The following is a 16,775-nucleotide window of genomic DNA, read 5'->3' on the forward strand; positions in this document are numbered from 1 at the left end:
AGGCCCTGAACAGCTTTCCGGGCGTCGAGCTTCCCTTCTCCTGGGCCATCTCCGAGACCGGGCCTGAGAAGCTTCTGGAGTCCTCCGAAGTGTAGCTCGACGAAATCTTCACCCTTGAGGGGCACAGATGAATCCGACACGGGTCCCCGTTGATCGGATGTAGGATCGGTGGAGCTTGAGGCTCTTTTGACCGAAAGAATCGAAGTTTTTGTGAAAAAGCGCGAAAAAATAGCACTAACGCTCGAGAGCAATAGCACGAGGATCCCAACACATGAACGTGCGGTAAAAATCTGAAGATGGCTGCCAGAGGCGGTGCTTAGGTAGAGGGCAGTCATTGGCTGTGGTCAGTATGACGCAGAGACCAGTGATTGGTTATTACTACGAAAGACAGATCAGAAACGAAACTGATACTGGTTTTTTCTTTACCGAGGATTCCCAGCCTGACGACGGGGAATATTCATGAGCATGTGAATCCATGCCAGACCCCATGCTGGAGAATGATACCTATACCGCGAAGAGTTCTTGAAACAAGGTATCCATTTAGAAAACCCTATATGTATCCGTGAAGAAATGACAGTCTTTTGAAGGAAGTTCCGGAAGAAGTGTGAAGATGAGTGAAGGAGAAGACTGGTGACGTCACATGAAGCAGAAATGACGCACCAAGAAGAGATGCTGATGAAGAAGGTGAACAGACGGTATAGAATCTGATGGCGAAGTAAAGAATTGTGCAACATTTTGGGAACAAAATGAAGATTGCATGTGCGGAGAAGCACTGGAGAAAATACAAAACCGTTTTATAATTGTACAGATGCAGCAACGCAAGTAGACTAAGTAATTATAAGGCTGGCTATACGTAGTAAATAGATACAGGTGATGCACCAATATATATTAGTGTGTATAGAATCTGTATGTTCCACAGCACATTTTAGCAAACTTGGACCCTGTGAATGAAAGGGCTGAAAGTGTGGTGCAGTTGAATAAACAGCTGATGGCGAAAGAAGATTCGAGAAGACTTGGCTGGCCCAGTGTCAAGAGTCGGGCCGCCAAGAGCCTGGTTATCTACTCAAGAAGATACAATGAATGTGAGAAGCAAGTCATGCTCCTGTTTGAGGTGAAATGGAAAAACACTAGAAGTGCCAGGTTTTCTTCATTTAATAGTACTAAATGCAGCAAAGGGGCTCAAAACGTGGTCTCTATTCACATGGTTAGATGAAAATAGACTTTGGGTCGAGCTACAATGAGACCAGAAGATAAGGCCATGCTCACACTCCCTTTTATTCCCAGAGACTAAACGATATTGCAAGGCCAAGTTCAAAGACTTAATTGAATGGCAGACCGCAGGAGCGATGATGAATGTTGGGCTAATTGGCTGCGGAGGCATGACCAGGCCAACCCTCCAGCACCTGGGGTACTGGCTTGCGTGCTTCTAGTGAGAGGAATATTCCAGAAGGGTACAAGCGTGCCAACCAATTGTAAAGGGCCACATAGAAAGGCCCCCTATAGTTTGAGAAGCCAATAGAACGTCATGTATTAGTCTGACACGGAAAATGACTTGCACTTGGGGAGGGGTTAGGTGTCCACCTGACCTTACAGACCCAATCACAATCCCCGCCTTCATAGAAAGTATACTTAGATGTTCCCTTTGAGCCTATCACATCCCCTAGTAGGTTTTCTTATTTTGCCACATAGTATGATGACAGTAATTACACATTTTCTGTATAAAGTGTTTTTTCATGTAATGCTTCGAGAACTCATTGAGCGAGCTGTGTGGAATCCGGTGATGTCCATTGTACTCCCTGTTTTAAAGACTTGTTATTAAAACAGTTGATGTTTGCCAACTTCCTGAGTCAGTCTGATTATTGATGTACGAGTAAGATCTGCATCCCATCCATCTCAGATGCTGTTACCTCGTTTTAAAGGACCCTTGTGGGTTCACTACACAGGTTGCTTATAAATCGAGTAGCTGAAGGCAGACCTGGTAAGACATTTTTATTACACCAGTTGTGGGTTTATAACTCCAATTAAGTAATTAACTCTCAGAAGACTGCTCTGAAAATAACTGGTAGGCACTTTGAGTGCAAAGTTTGATGACAAGGCTTGATTAAAGCAAGCTTAAAGAGATCCCATGAGAAGGTGTCTTGGGCAGGGAGGGCCAGGAACTGGGTTCGAATGGGGATAGGAATTAGGATGGCCATGGGTCGTCAATGGGTGGGCATTGTACAGAAGGCATGTTTTCAACAGTAAGACAGACACAAGTGACCACAGATCAAGGGTGTTTATTGAACTTCAAAAAGGGTTTGAAAAAACACCTATGTAATCCTAAATCTACAGATGGGTGCAAGCTACGACCATCAAACAATAACAACGCAGTCCTAGTGGTGTCTTGTCAAAACAAAAGGGCCTATACCAAAAGAATGTATTGCCAAACCTTACCTCTAAATACAAATAGTGTGAGAAACAATGTTATGTAAAAGAAAGAAGTGCTCAGGAAATAATATGTCAGGATATTCAGGCCGTTGGCCTCCCTTGCCCACATTTTCAGCACGGGACAAGGCGGCACACTCAAGCTTAGCACAGTCTCTGGCTTCTCTAGCACAAGGGTGCAGTTCAAACATTAGCATTAGGGCCTTCCATGCCCAACTCTCTTTGCCTTTCAAAGTCTCTTCTTTCAGAGGGCCTTATACAAACAAACAATAACTCATTTTCCTCTCAGGATTTCACAAATACTCAAATTCTCAGGTGATTCACTATTCACCTCAGATCCCCCTCAGCTGGTCTAATATCCACTTTAACAGAAAGCTCATAGGATTTTCATGTATCCAATGTCTCAGGCGATTCACTGTTCACCCTGGATCCCCTTCGCCCGGACTCAGATCCACTTTAACACAATGTTCAATCAGTCTCCCTCCATCAGGCTCGGACCAATTTAATTCACTCTATCATAAACTTGCTTTAACCCAAAGCTTTGAATTGATCTCCCTCGTCTGGGCTCGGACCAACTTTATCTACTTTGTCATCAACTTTCTTGGCAGTATCAACGTCGAAGACTTTCGATTGTGCACATGATTTAGCTTGATCCGCCACATGACCACTTCGATGCACAGTTCTTTGCCACTCTATGTCTATGTCTATGTGTTTATAACGCGCCAACAGCCCGCGGGCACTCTTTCACCTTTGTCAACTCTCACTTGGATACCTTACAGAGACCTTCAAATGAGCATGCAGGTGTTGCCAGACCACTCTGTCAAAGGTATTGTATCTTGGTTTCAAAGTTCAATTACTCATCTGTTGTTTAATTTTACTCACGTTGGTTATCAGATGCATTTCATACACTGTTTGCTTCAGCGATACTACCATACAATGTTCCCGCTTGCAACCTTGGCTTCAACACAGACCGGTCTGGTATCGGTCTCCCCAACTCACCAGCTTTGTTGATTTCCCTGGCGCTGCTTTGTTATAGGAGCCAAGGAAAGTACCACGGCAGCAGGCGATTCTCCCCGCCTTGATTATCGATGCAGGAGGTTTCGTGAAAGTAACAGTTCCTTGTCGATAATGTCAAGGGCACTTCCCTCCTCGCAATCCCCTTCTGTTTCGCCATCTTGGTACTGCTGTTTCCTTGTGTGCTTTGCCTAGCTCAGAGTATGCTCTTGTGCTACGTCTTTTATCCGTGTGGGGAAGTGTAATGGAAGTCAGGTGTGCGTGATAGTCAGTAATTGCCTGACCCAGCCTGACCATTGTATTGGGACATGTCAGGTATACGGCTTGGGTGTTATTCCGTTTTCTCTCATAGCAAGCTGTCTGTGAGAAAGTGTTTGTGTTGTGAAGGGGGGGGGTGGGTTCCTAAGTATCCTACCTGGTAGGATGGGGTAAAGGTGTTACAGGGAAGGGGATGCCGTGTCTCGCCATACGGTGTCCCACTCCCACTCCCTGGTGACCCCTCACCTAGGTGATCCTCCCGCACTGGTCCATCCCCAGGAACTGGATTCAAAAGCGATGGCCATGTCCTGGCCACCTGGATGACAAATCCCTGGGGAGCAGCGGGTGAGGCATCTTCAGGTTTCTCAAAGCATATAACCAAACGCCTACAGGCTGTGTGTCCCTCCTAAAATGCCATTCCTCCCTATCTGTACTCTAATACAATAGTTTCTGCTTATGGGTGTTGTGACACCTAATAGCTCAAACTAAGAATGGGCCAGCACTAGATATTGATATTGATATTGATATTTTATTTGTATCGCGCTCATACACAAGTATTTCAGAGCGCGATGAGGCAAGGGAGGGGAAACAAGGGATAACAAAAACAGCAATCTTACTAAGCCCAGTGATATTCAGAACGCGCAAGTGCATGGGAGAGGGGTACGTGAAAGGGAGGTGGGAGAGGTGGAAAGTGCTGAGCAAAAAAAATAAGAAAATAAAACATGAATAAATAAATAACAAAGGCAACAAACAGTGGTAGTGCAGCCAGAAAGCAGCAAGTGCTAGGAATAAGGCAAAAGACAGGGTGTGTCTAAGAGCACAAAAAGAAAAAAGGGGAGGACTGTAGGGTTACAGATACAGACCCCAGTGCAAGGGATTGCCTGCAGGAAGTGCAGGTGGGTGGCAGGGTGAGCAGGTACCTGGGCCCTAAAGACAGAGGGAGAACAGGTGCACAATGCCGATACAGAACAGATCAACAGGGAAGAGGAGGAGAGAAGGCAGAAGCAAAGAGGAAAGTCTTGAGGTGCTTCCAGAACCGGGGGTGGTTCTCCTTAAGTTTTAGAGTGGCAGGAGACTGTTCTAGAGGAAGGCACCAGCTGAAGACAGGGGAGACCCCCAGCTTGTTTCTTAGAAAAACGAGTTAGAGGTGGAGGAGCGAAGGGCTCGAGAGGGAAGATATTTACGGAGGGTCAGCTGAAGGTATTTTGGACCCAGTCCCCAGAAAGCCTTGTGGACAATGTAGAGGGTCTTGAATTTAATCCTTGCAGCCACTGGGACCCAGTGAAGGGATTTCAGGGCTGTTCTGGATATGTTGCAAAGGGCGGAGAGTAGAGGCAGGTAGATTTAGTCCAACCTTGAGAACACCAGGCCTTGAGAGACAGTGAGCTTCTGGGAGAAGGAGAGGAAAGGCAGAATACCTCTGAGGAGGTGCAGTAGGAAGATACCAATTTTTTTGTCATTCGACCTAAATAATATATGAATACATGAACAATGTATACACGAATGAAGCAACAATGCATGCAAGAATACATACACAGTGCGTACATGAATACAGACACGTTGCATACTTCCACCGTGCATATCTGAAAACATTCCCTGCATATGACTATGTCTTGAACACAGACCACTACTCGACTGCAGCTACTGCAGTATTTTCAGAACCAGATGTCTGCTGTGGCAAAGCTTAGCGACAAACAGAGCATCTCCATTCTTTATAAAGTGGGGGAGGTCCTACTAATCCTCAAGTACCAAAAACAACCTAAAAATGATCACAAAACAATAATACCAACTACATCAAAAAGAAACAACTTTACTAATTACCACAACATACCATAAGTTTTAAACTACCCAACTAAATACTGCAAAACAAACAAAATAATCCCAATTACCATAAAATCGGAACAAACAACAAGACTAATTGCTCAAACTACCACAAACCTCACTCCTTACCACAAACTAAATGAAAACCCAATAACCACAGAGTGCTATAAACTACACAACTAATTACCAAAAACATGACTACTGGCCACAGACTACTACACATTTACAAATTACACTAATTACCACAAGCTGACTTAAACAACCTGATTAATAACTACAATGTACTACAAACTATACTACCTAAGATATTACCTATGTAATTCTCATAAACTATGGAATACGAACATCATTTCCACAGACTTATTGAAACAACCTGACAATTTACCAGAAACTACCCTACTATTTATCATAAACTATGACATAATGGGCCTCATTACGAGTCATGCCGGTAAGGGAAAAATGATGCCGGTATGTAACTACCGGCATCATTTAACGTTCCGTAGCATTCTGACCCGCAAACCCGGTATGAACGGCACCGTTATTTACGGTGCCGCTAATAGCGGCATAGGCGCGTACACGCGCCTCTTCAGGTAGTAAATACCGGCATGCTGGTAATAGGGGGCAATCACAACCCACGCAAACATGCAAATACCGGCATCGCGAACACGGTAGCAACGGGCTGCATGATGCCGGAAAAACAGGCATCGCGGACCACCCGCAAACAGCAACCAAGATACAAGGCAGCTGCCACAGGTGCACACAATCCCCACAGGTGGAGTCAAAGGAGGCTGCGCCAGTATGAACTGAGCACACCCACACACCACAACCCCCCCCACAGGTGTAGGCAATGCAGAGTGGGCCAGTACAAAAGGAGCACACACACACACCACAACCCCCCCACAGGTGTAGGCAATGCAGAGTGGGCCAGTACAAAAGGAGCACACCCACACACCACACCCCTTCCTACACCAAAATGCTACCACTAGCATTTGCAATCATGGCGCTGGAGGACATGCCTATACTGCTACAACTACAGCAACAACAACAACAACAACAAAAGCAGCAAGAACAGGCAGCACAGAGGAGACGCAGGAGGAGAAGGAGGGTGAGACAGGCCCAGCAATTACCACCAGCGCAGCCACCAGCGCCTCGTAGGCAGCCACCAATCCCTCGCACCAGACCCAGCCCATTCAACATAACCCCTGAGCAGATCCACACCCTGTACCGGTTGGACCGTGACACCATCACCACCATAGTGGACATGATACAGAACGACATTGCCAGCCACATACAAATACGCACTGCCATCTCCCCACTACTGAAGGTGGTGTCTGTGCTACACTTCCTGGCCACAGGCACCTACCAACACACAGTGGGCCAGCTGCATGGCATTTCACAACCACTTTTCTCACGAATGCCCAACCAAGTGCTGGATGCCCTCCTGAAGCACGCAAGCACCCACATATCCCTACCACGGACTGGCCAGGAGATAGCCGAAACCAAAGTAGGCTTCCATGCACTGGCAGGCATGCCCAATTGTGTCGGTGCCATCGACTGCACCCATGTGGAATTGGTAGTCCCCCATGCCACAGAGGCGGTGTACCGCAATCGCAAGCAATACCACTCCATCAATGTGCAAATGGTATGTGACTCCAGCAAGATCATCACCCATTGCTGCGCCCCATTTCCTGGATCCACACATGATGCCATGGTACTGTGCAACTCCACGCTACCCCGTCACATGGAGCGACATGCTGGACCACGTGCCTGGCTGCTCGGTGAGTTGCACAACAGGCCCATGGCCATGCTGTGGGGTACTCATGTGTGCGGATGCAGAAGGGGGGGGATAGTACACCTGGGTGGGAAAGGGGGGGGATAGTTTACCAGGCCGGGAAAGGGGGGGTTACAAGTACACCTCGGTGGCAATAGCCATTGAGTGTAGAATGAATGCAGAGCTAAACACTCCTCACCTGACATAGCCAAACTGAAAATGACACATCACTGGGCCACATATCACAAATGATGCAAATGGATGACAACAAGTAAGAGGCACAACCAGGGCACCATGGTGATAGCAAGCAATGCATGACTGAATAGGATGGCAACTGTGCCAATGCGGCCAGTGTGACCATGCATAGCAAAGAGTATACTGCATGAATTGGAGGCTAAACATTGTCGCACTGCCACAGCACATCTGCCTCAGCATGCATGCTTACACCCTGCATCATCTATTCAACCCCATCCAGTGTTCCACACCTCTTTACAGTATACATTCCATATAGGTGACTATTTGGTACACGTACAGGGACATGTGCATGCTCACACCTAATAGCTGCTGCCATGACCGTGCTCCCTGAAGGTGTCAGTTTAGAGTGACACACACCTATTTGTATCTGCTTGCAGGTGATGGAGGATATCCCTTGAGGCCGTGGCTACTTACCCCTGTGCGGAACCCGCAGAACAGCCATGAAAAGGAGTACAATCGTGTGCACACTCGAACCCGTGTTGTGACTGAGCAGACCTTTGGCCTGTTGAAGGCGCGGTTCGGCTGCCTAAGCAGGTCTGGTGGGGCACTCCAGTATAGGCCTGAGCAGGTGTCAAAGATCACCATGGCCTGTGTCATGCTGCATAACATGTGCGTCCGAAGGAATGTACCACTGCCACCTGACATTGACATGCATGGCCCGGGTGAGGATGAAGGGGATGGAGACGGAGGCGAAGGAGCCCCCCTGCCAGTACGTGATGCATGGGACGGCCATGCTGTACGCCAAGCACTAATTGACGAATACTTTTAAGACACAGGGACCATGAATGACTTTTGTCAGTCAGACACTGGGCCAATGTGAACATGCACAAAGGGAATGTTGTAATTTGGACACTGAACACCGTAACACATTAAATGGATGCACACCAAAAATAACAATGTCCAGCCAGGGATTGTTCTCCAGAATACTTGTGTATTATATGAAAGTGCAAAACTGTGCTCACTCCCCCCTCCCACAATCCCAAAACAAACTCCCTCACCCACCCCACAGATCCCAAATGTCCCCATGTGCGCAACAAACAGTGTTGCCTTTACCAATGTTACTCCTCACATTTTTTCCATTTTTCAGAAAGTCACTTTTTGGCGACTTTTGGGTCTGGGGGTTCCATGGCCATGCGCCGTGCGCTCCTGCGCGTTAAGCGCACAGGGCTAGATTGAACGGAGGTGGAAGGTGTTGACGTGGTGGATGTGTCAATTGTCAATCCCTTTGCAGACCCATAGTGTGGCTGCTGCACTTGCCTGATGTTGGCTAGTAGGGCTTCGGTCAGTGACCCCATGCACTGCCTGAATGCAGACGTGGACGCCTCCACGGCAGCTGTATTTGCAGCAATGGCCGTGGCTATGGCCTTCATGGCCTCATTACCGGCAACGACCTGTTGCCGCATAATCTGCAGCATCTCGTCTTGGCGAGCCTCCACCCTTGACAGACAGACCTCAAAGGTGGTTTCTGTCGCAGGTGTACCGGTGGCTGGTGGGGTGGTGGAAGGCAGGGTGGTGGAAGGCAGGGTGGTGGAAGGCAGGGTGGTGGAAGGCTGGGTGGTGGCAGGCACCTGCGTGGGGCCCTCGTCCTGGGCACTGTCGTCCGCGGAAATGCCGATGTCCGATTCTCCTAGGTCGGAGTCATGGAGACATGGGTCATCCAGGCTCTCTGTCTCCACAGGGGGGAGGCGGTGACAATGGGTGTTGGGCTGGGCAATCCCAAAGATTCTTCGGCCTCTTCGACCACCTCTGTGGACACGACGTCCGTGGTGGCCGGTGGTACAGCTGGCACTATCGCAGCAGGTGCACCCTGCAGAGATGATGCCTTGTGTGGCACACTGGGAGTGGTCGCAGGCAATTTTTCGGAGGAGGGGGTTGCGGTGACCCTGGTCCCATTGCGTGCACTGGATGTGCTTGCCCCCCTGTCCTGGGTTCCACCTTCCTCATCGGTGCCTGGGGGATAGAAGAGATGCAGGTCATCAGTGAGATTGCCAAATGGCAGTTGTGATTTGTTGCAGTGTAATATCTTGATACATTCAGGCACGGTTTAATTTCTGTTGTGCGGCATTTGGTGTACTGAGGGGACATGTTGGCAATGATTGCATGGCTGGTGGCAATGGATTGTCTAGGTGTGGGGGGGGGGACATGGGCATGGATGGGTCATGTTGCACCTCTGTTGGGTTTACATATTTCACGCAGCATGCATGTGGTGCAGGGGGTGGCAATCAGTATTCTGTTGGTGAGTTGATGTTGCCTTGGGTAAAGGAATTGCCTTGCCTAATCGGACTCCCACCTCACTTGTGTCACATCATGTTTTGTTATTGGTGGATGTGATGGTTCACTCACCTTCCTCTGTTGTGGTAGCTGCCCCGAACTCCTGCTCTCCGATCCCCTCTATGGATTCTGGGTCGATGAATCCACTTGCAATCTCCTCCCATGTGGTGAGCTTAACAGGGGAGTGTGTGCCACCGCCTGTCGCCATTGCGGCCCTCCGGTTCTCTGCAAGGATTTTCCGGACACGGAGGTCGTCCCAGCGCTTTCTGCAATCCCGGACACTCCTTGGGGTGCTCCCCACTGCTGTTACCCTCTGCGCAACCTCCTGCCACACCTGTTTTTTACGTGTTTGGGCCGCATGCTTCAGGTCCGTGCTTCGGATTATGTCAGTATGCTGTTGTAGGGTGTCCGCTAGCATTGTCAATTCAGCATCTGAAAAGCGCTGCTTCCTCTTCCTTTGTGAGCTTTTTCCGGTGGCCTTTGACATCCTGGTTGTGTTTTGGCACTCAACAACACGGGTGTAGTGGTAGTAATGGAGGATGGCAATGGATTGTGTTTTTAAAGATGGCTGATGGCCCATTTCCCGTTCCTGCGCAATGACGTAATTTCCGGGTCTGTTTTTTGCGAACACGGTAATACCATGCCGGTATTACCGTGCCGGTATTTACGGGTTAGTGTGAGGTGGTAGCGCAATGGGCGGGCCCCGCGATGCCGGTATAGGGGGCTTGGAGGCACTTTACCGGCATGGCGGTATTGCCACTACCGGCATGGGGGAACGCGCGTGCTCGCGCACTCGTGATGACCCGCTATTAGCGGGTTCATACGTGCACGGACACGCTCATTCCGGCATGCCGGTAATGAACCCGGTTTTACCGGGCAACTCGTAATGAGGCCCAATGTCTATTCAATTGCCACAAAGCACCACACACGAGTGGAAACACCTCTAAAACCCCTAATTATACTACAAGATACCACCTATTTCATATGTTAATTTGATAGGCCAACTAGCCAATTCAAATCATTTCAGCATAAATGCCATCAATGTACATTATATGTACATATCAAAAGATATCATAGCTCAAAATTAAACCCACATTATTTAATAAAAATATAAGATGATAACGCAGAATAACTCCTACGTCATCAGACTTTAGCTTTATAGTTTTACTAAAGTTAAAACATGCAGGGCCGAGAGGATAGCTCAGGGGCAACATGTTTGTCTTGGAAACAAGAGAATTCAGAGAAACACAGGTTTAAATCCCTGTCCCCTGCTTAGAGACTGATCTCCGGTATTAAGCGTGTTATTAAAAAAAAGATGCATTCATTAATGGATTATGATAAAACAATGGCATTCCAGATGTTTCACCCTAGACCTGACATCACATTTGCCTCCGTTCGACCTGGCCTATCCAACAAGTGTCTGAATGTCTTACAATGGCCCACCACTGACATCTCATGAAAAGTGTCAGGGTCCACCCTTTCACCAATGCTGTGTAATGTGTACACTGCTCACCTAAACCATCTTCGTGGAAAACACACAAATGGTTGGTTACCTTCTGCACCTCACATAGCATGACAAGGCTGGTGGTGACCAGTATGCCAGTCCTCTGCACTGCATCACATCACCACCATAGTAATCTAAGGGTGCTTGGGCTTGTCCAGAAGTTGATGCTGACAAGACTTTGCTCTTCCTGATGGAAAGAATCAATCCAATAACCTCACACCATCGACCACCACCTTTCTTTTTTTATAAGCTTTGTTTTCATATTTCATCTTCAACACATATAACAATATTCAACATGAAAAGTAAGATCATTGATGAGATTGTTTTATTTCTCAACCCACCCCAGCCCACAACCCCGAGGCGAAAACTAAGAGAACACAAAATAATCATAATAATGCAGCTAGTATAGCACTACCATCAAAGTCTGACCCATTCTATTTTAGTTTGTACTCGATCTCAACTGAAGTCCCCGAATATAATAATACTCGAGACTGTGATTCCCCCCCCCCACCAAGGAGCACCCCAGCAGTCCCTCCGCAATGCCTGCTACTCGAGTCATAAGTCTTGCAGGTGTCGAGGTCTAAACAGCGCAGCATCCCTATCTTTTACATATTCTACAACAGGGGTCGAAACCAGGGTGTATTTGAGGATCGAGGTAGTCACTAGTGCCTTGATCCTTTCCATGGCCTATATGTCCCATACCGTGTTCCATCAATATGCTATTGTGGGGGCCCTCCTGTATTTTCCAAAATCTGACCACCACCTTTCCTAAAAGTCTCAAGTCCACAGCCTGGGTGCAATATTGTATGCAGACTTGTCGCCCCTTCCCTAGTCAATGTTGATTACAAACATCAGCATTCTTCTAACTTTTACTACAGTGGGGGATACCACTCTACTGACACAGTCCAGCTTTTTATTCACTCCATTTTTAATTATCATTGTAACTCACCAAGCCCTTTAAGGATTGCCTCAAAAAGTCAAAGTACCACTCATCAGCTCCCAAACGCAGGCCAATATCCTCCTCTGTGATAGGCGCTTCCCTCGCCTCATCAATTTCCTCTCATCTCCTGCTGTCCCCTCCTCTCCTCCCTTGGCTACCTTTCCCTCTTGCTCCTCCTCCACCTTTGCCCCTCTTACGGTATTACCCAAATTGTTCGTTTACAATTGTTCAAATGAACAATTGACCGAATTTAAAGGGTCACAATTGACCGAATATATATATATATATATATATATATATATATATATATATATATATATATATATATATATATATATATATATATATATATATATATATATATATATATATATATATATATATATATATATATATATATATATATATATGGGTTTTGGGGGGTTTGGCGTTGGGTGGGGGGGTTTCCCACCACATATATGGTACAATTGACCTTCACAATTCGGTCAATTGTGAAAAGGTCAATTGTCATTCGAACAGTTGTAAAATGAACAATTTGTATACAACCCCTCTTACGGCTCTTTCTCTTCCGCAGGACGATCCTCTGATCTGTACCCCTCCGCAGAAGGTCCTTAAGGCTGGCAATCTTCTTCATATTGCCACTCTCAACTCTCACTCTGCTGTCAAACACTCCTCTGACATCTGCCACCTCCTTGAAGAACTAGACCTTGATGTCCTTGGTCTTACTGAGACATGGTTCACGGCCAGCTCTGTCACAAGCTTTGACACTCTCCTCCCTGATGGCTACAAGGTCCTCTCAGCACCCAGATCCTACCGGTCCGGTGGGGGGGGTAGCCCTGATATTTCCTGAGTGGATTTCTGCCTCTATCATTCCCACTCAAACCTACTCCTCTTTTGAATGCCTTGTCTGTAGGCTTTCTCTCACGCCTACCCATTCTCTTACTGTGGCTACCATCTACTGGCCTCCTGGTCTAATCACCTCATTTCTCCCTGAGTGGGCGGATCTCTCCTCCTCCCCCTAACACTCAACTCCTCCTCCTCAGTGACCTCAATATACATTTAGACTCTCCTTGCTCCTCCTCTGTACTCTTCCGTGACCTCTGTGACTCCCTCTCCCTGTCCATCCTCCCATCTGGCGTGACTCACTCTGCAGGGCACACACTCAATGGGCCTCATTACAGGTGGGGCGGTCCAGAATTAACAGTGGTGGTAAACCCGCCGCCGCTGTTAATTCCGGACCGCCCGATCCCGAGTCTTGCAGGCGGGAAGTGATCTTCCCACCAGGTCTGACTTGGCGGGTTGAACACCTCCCGCCTCCAGGCGGACGCGGATACACCAGCACCATCACGAGATGGTCGTAATGCCCTGGTATTTCAGGTAGTCACGGAGGTGGAATGGTAATACGAGTCTGGCGTTAACCAGGCGGTTTTACCACCGCGGTTACCGCCGGACTCGTAATGAGGCCCAATGTCTTGATCTCCTCTGACCTCCCCCTCTCCATCCCTCTGATCACTTTTCTCTCCTGGAGCGATCACTCCCTCCTCTCCTCTCATCTCTCCCTCTCTTCCCCCCAAACCAAGCCTACCCCAACACTGCCACCTACCTTCTCGGACATCCGCCCCATGAAGCGTGGGTCAGTTGAGGCTTTTGCCGCCACTTTCTCTCCCCCCCTCCACGTTTGGCTGTCTCACATCCTGACACAGCCCTGTCTCTGCTCTACTCTTCAATTTCTGATATTCTTGATGCTCTTGCCCCTCTCATGAGGATCCGTTGAAGTCCAAAGCCAAGTGCAATTCCAGGTATGACTCTGACCTAGCTACACTTAAAGGTAAGTGTAGGGCGGCTGAGAGGAAATGGAGGACTTCCTGTTCATCCTCTGACAAATTAGCCTGTCGCCTGCTACAAAGGCAATACCGACTCTCTGTCCTCACCAAGAAGAGAGTCCACATTCAAGCTCGTGTCTCTGCGGCATCTAATAACTCAGCCGAACTCTTTAAAATCTGCAAGGAGCTGGCCAACCCTGCTGCAGTCTTTTCCCCTCCTGTTGCCTCCCAGGCTCTTTGCAATGCCCTTAGGTCTCACTTCAATTAAAAAACCCAGGACATCCTGTCCACCCTCTCCACCCACACTCCTCCTCTCCATCTGTGCTTGCTGACCCTCCTTTAGCCACCCCCCCACCATCCTTCTCATCCTTTCCTCTTTTCTCCCCTGACAAGGTCGCTAGACAAGTCCGATCTATGAAAGCCTCATCAAAACAGGTTCATCCCTGTTTCTCTAAAACCATCAAGGACCACATTGACACCCTCGCTCCGGCCCTTCCTGATTTTTACAACCACTCGTTTGGATCCTTCCCCTCCCCTCTGAAGCACTCCCTTGTGCATCCTCTTCTCAAGAAACCCACAGCTGATCCTTCTAGCCCAGCTAACTATCGCCCAATTTCCATTACTCCCTTTCTGGGCAAACTCCTGGAAAAGTTGGCCATCTCTCATCTTAACCTTCATTCCAATTCTGTTGGCTGTCTCCATGACCACCAGTCTGGCTTTAGAGCTGCCAGAAGCACAGAAACTGCTCTCCTGAACAACCGTGAAGATCTGCTCTCCAACCTTGACTCTAACATTCCCTCTGTCCTCATCCTCCTCGATCTCTCTTCTGCCTTCGACACAGTCAACCATACCATCCTGCTCAACCGTCTACATGAAAACCAGGGTATCACTGATCAGGCTCTGGCCTGGCTGACCTCTTTCCTCTCAGATCGACCCTCCAAAGTCCAACGGGGGTCTAACCTCTCGCCCTGGCTTTTCAACCAATACCTGGCAACTCTCGCCCACTGCATTGCAACTTTCTGCTCAAATTTCCAGTGCTACGCTGATGACACAACTCATTTTCAGGCTGCCTTCTGCCTCCTCCTCTCCCTCTCTCACCTCTGATTACCTAACTGCCATTCAAGATTGGTGTGCTGCCAATGATCTTGGGCTGAATGCCAGCAAGACGGAGATCCTCTCATTGGCACACCTTCACCATCCTTTCCCCTTACTCTCTGGCTGGCCTCCCTTGGCCCTCCTCCTACCCCCACCTGTGAGACTAAGAACCTTGGGGTCATCTTTGACTCCACCCTTTCCTTAAACGCCCACATCTCTGAGATTTCTAAAAAGTCAAACTTCCTACTGCACCTCCTCAGAGATACTCTGCCTTTCCTCTCCTTCCCCCAGAAGTTCATGGTATCCCAAGCTCTGGTTATCTCTGGGTTTGACTATTGTAACAGCCTTTTTCTAAAATACCTTCAGCTATCCCTCTGCAAATACCTCCCTTCTCGAGTTCTTCACTCCTTTACCTCCAACTCCCTCAGGGTCAGTCGTTTTTCATCTATGGTTCCGGAAGCACCTCAAGACCTTCCTCTTTTCTTCTGCCTTCGCTCACCCTCTCCCCTGCTGATCTGATCTCTCTTGGCACAGTGCACCTGGGCCACCCTCTGTCCTCTGGGCCCAGGTACCTGCTCACCCCGCCACCCTTGCGTACTGCCTCCGTGCCACCCCTTGCCCTGGGTTCTGTATCTGTACCCATACAGCTCCCCCTTTTTCTTCCTGCACTTATCAGACCTAACCTGTCTGCTGCCTTAAACCTAGCACTTGCAAATTGCTGGCTGCTCTACCACTGTTTGTTGCCTTTATTGTGTATTTATTGTTATTTATCTGTTTATCCTCTGCCTCGCATTTTCCACTTCTCCCCCCTTTCATGCACTTTTCCCCTCCCCTTCTCCCATGCACTTGCACGTTCTCAATGTCACCGGGCCTAGTAAGATCGCTGTTGTGTTCTCCCCTGTTCCCCTCCCTTGGCTTGTCGGGCTCTGAAACACTTGTGTACGAGCGTGATATAAATAAAATGTCAATATCAATATCAAAAACACTCCTTCTACAAAACATCCACTCTCCAAAGCACACCACAAAGCCTTCTCCTGCACGATCTCAAGATGGTTGTGCTCCATTCCCCTTCTTTTTCATGTGCCCTCAGAAACCCCTAGCCTTCCAGAGAATAGTAAATACAGCCAGCCTCATTACCAGTTTAGCGGTATGGGAGAAAGATGGCAGTAAAATGGCAGTGATAGAATTACCGCCACTTTACTGCCAGTTTAGTGCATCACTGAATTCTGAGGTGGGCGTTAAAGTGGAGGATTCACCAGCAGCATATAGCTGGAGGTAAACTCTCCACTTCAAAAATCATTGCAGTAAATCCGACAGCAACCAAATAGTCCAAAAATGGGGACTAATGCTGCCATACAGGCCCTTGTGGTAAATCCTTGGGACACAGTGGCGGTAACGGTAAACTTTTTTGACAGTAATTGCGGGACACAGTGGCGGGAACGGTAAACTTTTTTGACAGTAATTGCTGCTAAACTTATAATAGGGCTATAGTTTCTGCAGGCTCCTTTAACACACAGACAAGAGCTTAGAATAACAATTGATTGCGCTAGGGTAATGCAATTTAATTGAATCTTTTACTGAATAAATGATTTGATACTC

The 16,775-nt window shown here is 48.0% G+C and overlaps 1 protein-coding gene across 4 annotated transcripts in view; it reads right to left on the reverse strand.

Moving 5' to 3' along the window:
- The window catches only part of CDKL1 (cyclin dependent kinase like 1), a 1,210,180-nt gene that overhangs the window by 592,082 nt on the left and 601,323 nt on the right, over window positions 1-16,775 (reverse strand). The gene's annotated exons all lie outside the window — the stretch shown is intronic.

Source organism: Ambystoma mexicanum, chromosome 14 (assembly GCF_040938575.1).
Source record: "Ambystoma mexicanum isolate Mex_15411 chromosome 14, UKY_AmexF1_1, whole genome shotgun sequence".
Classification (NCBI taxonomy): Eukaryota; Metazoa; Chordata; class Amphibia; order Caudata; family Ambystomatidae; genus Ambystoma; species Ambystoma mexicanum.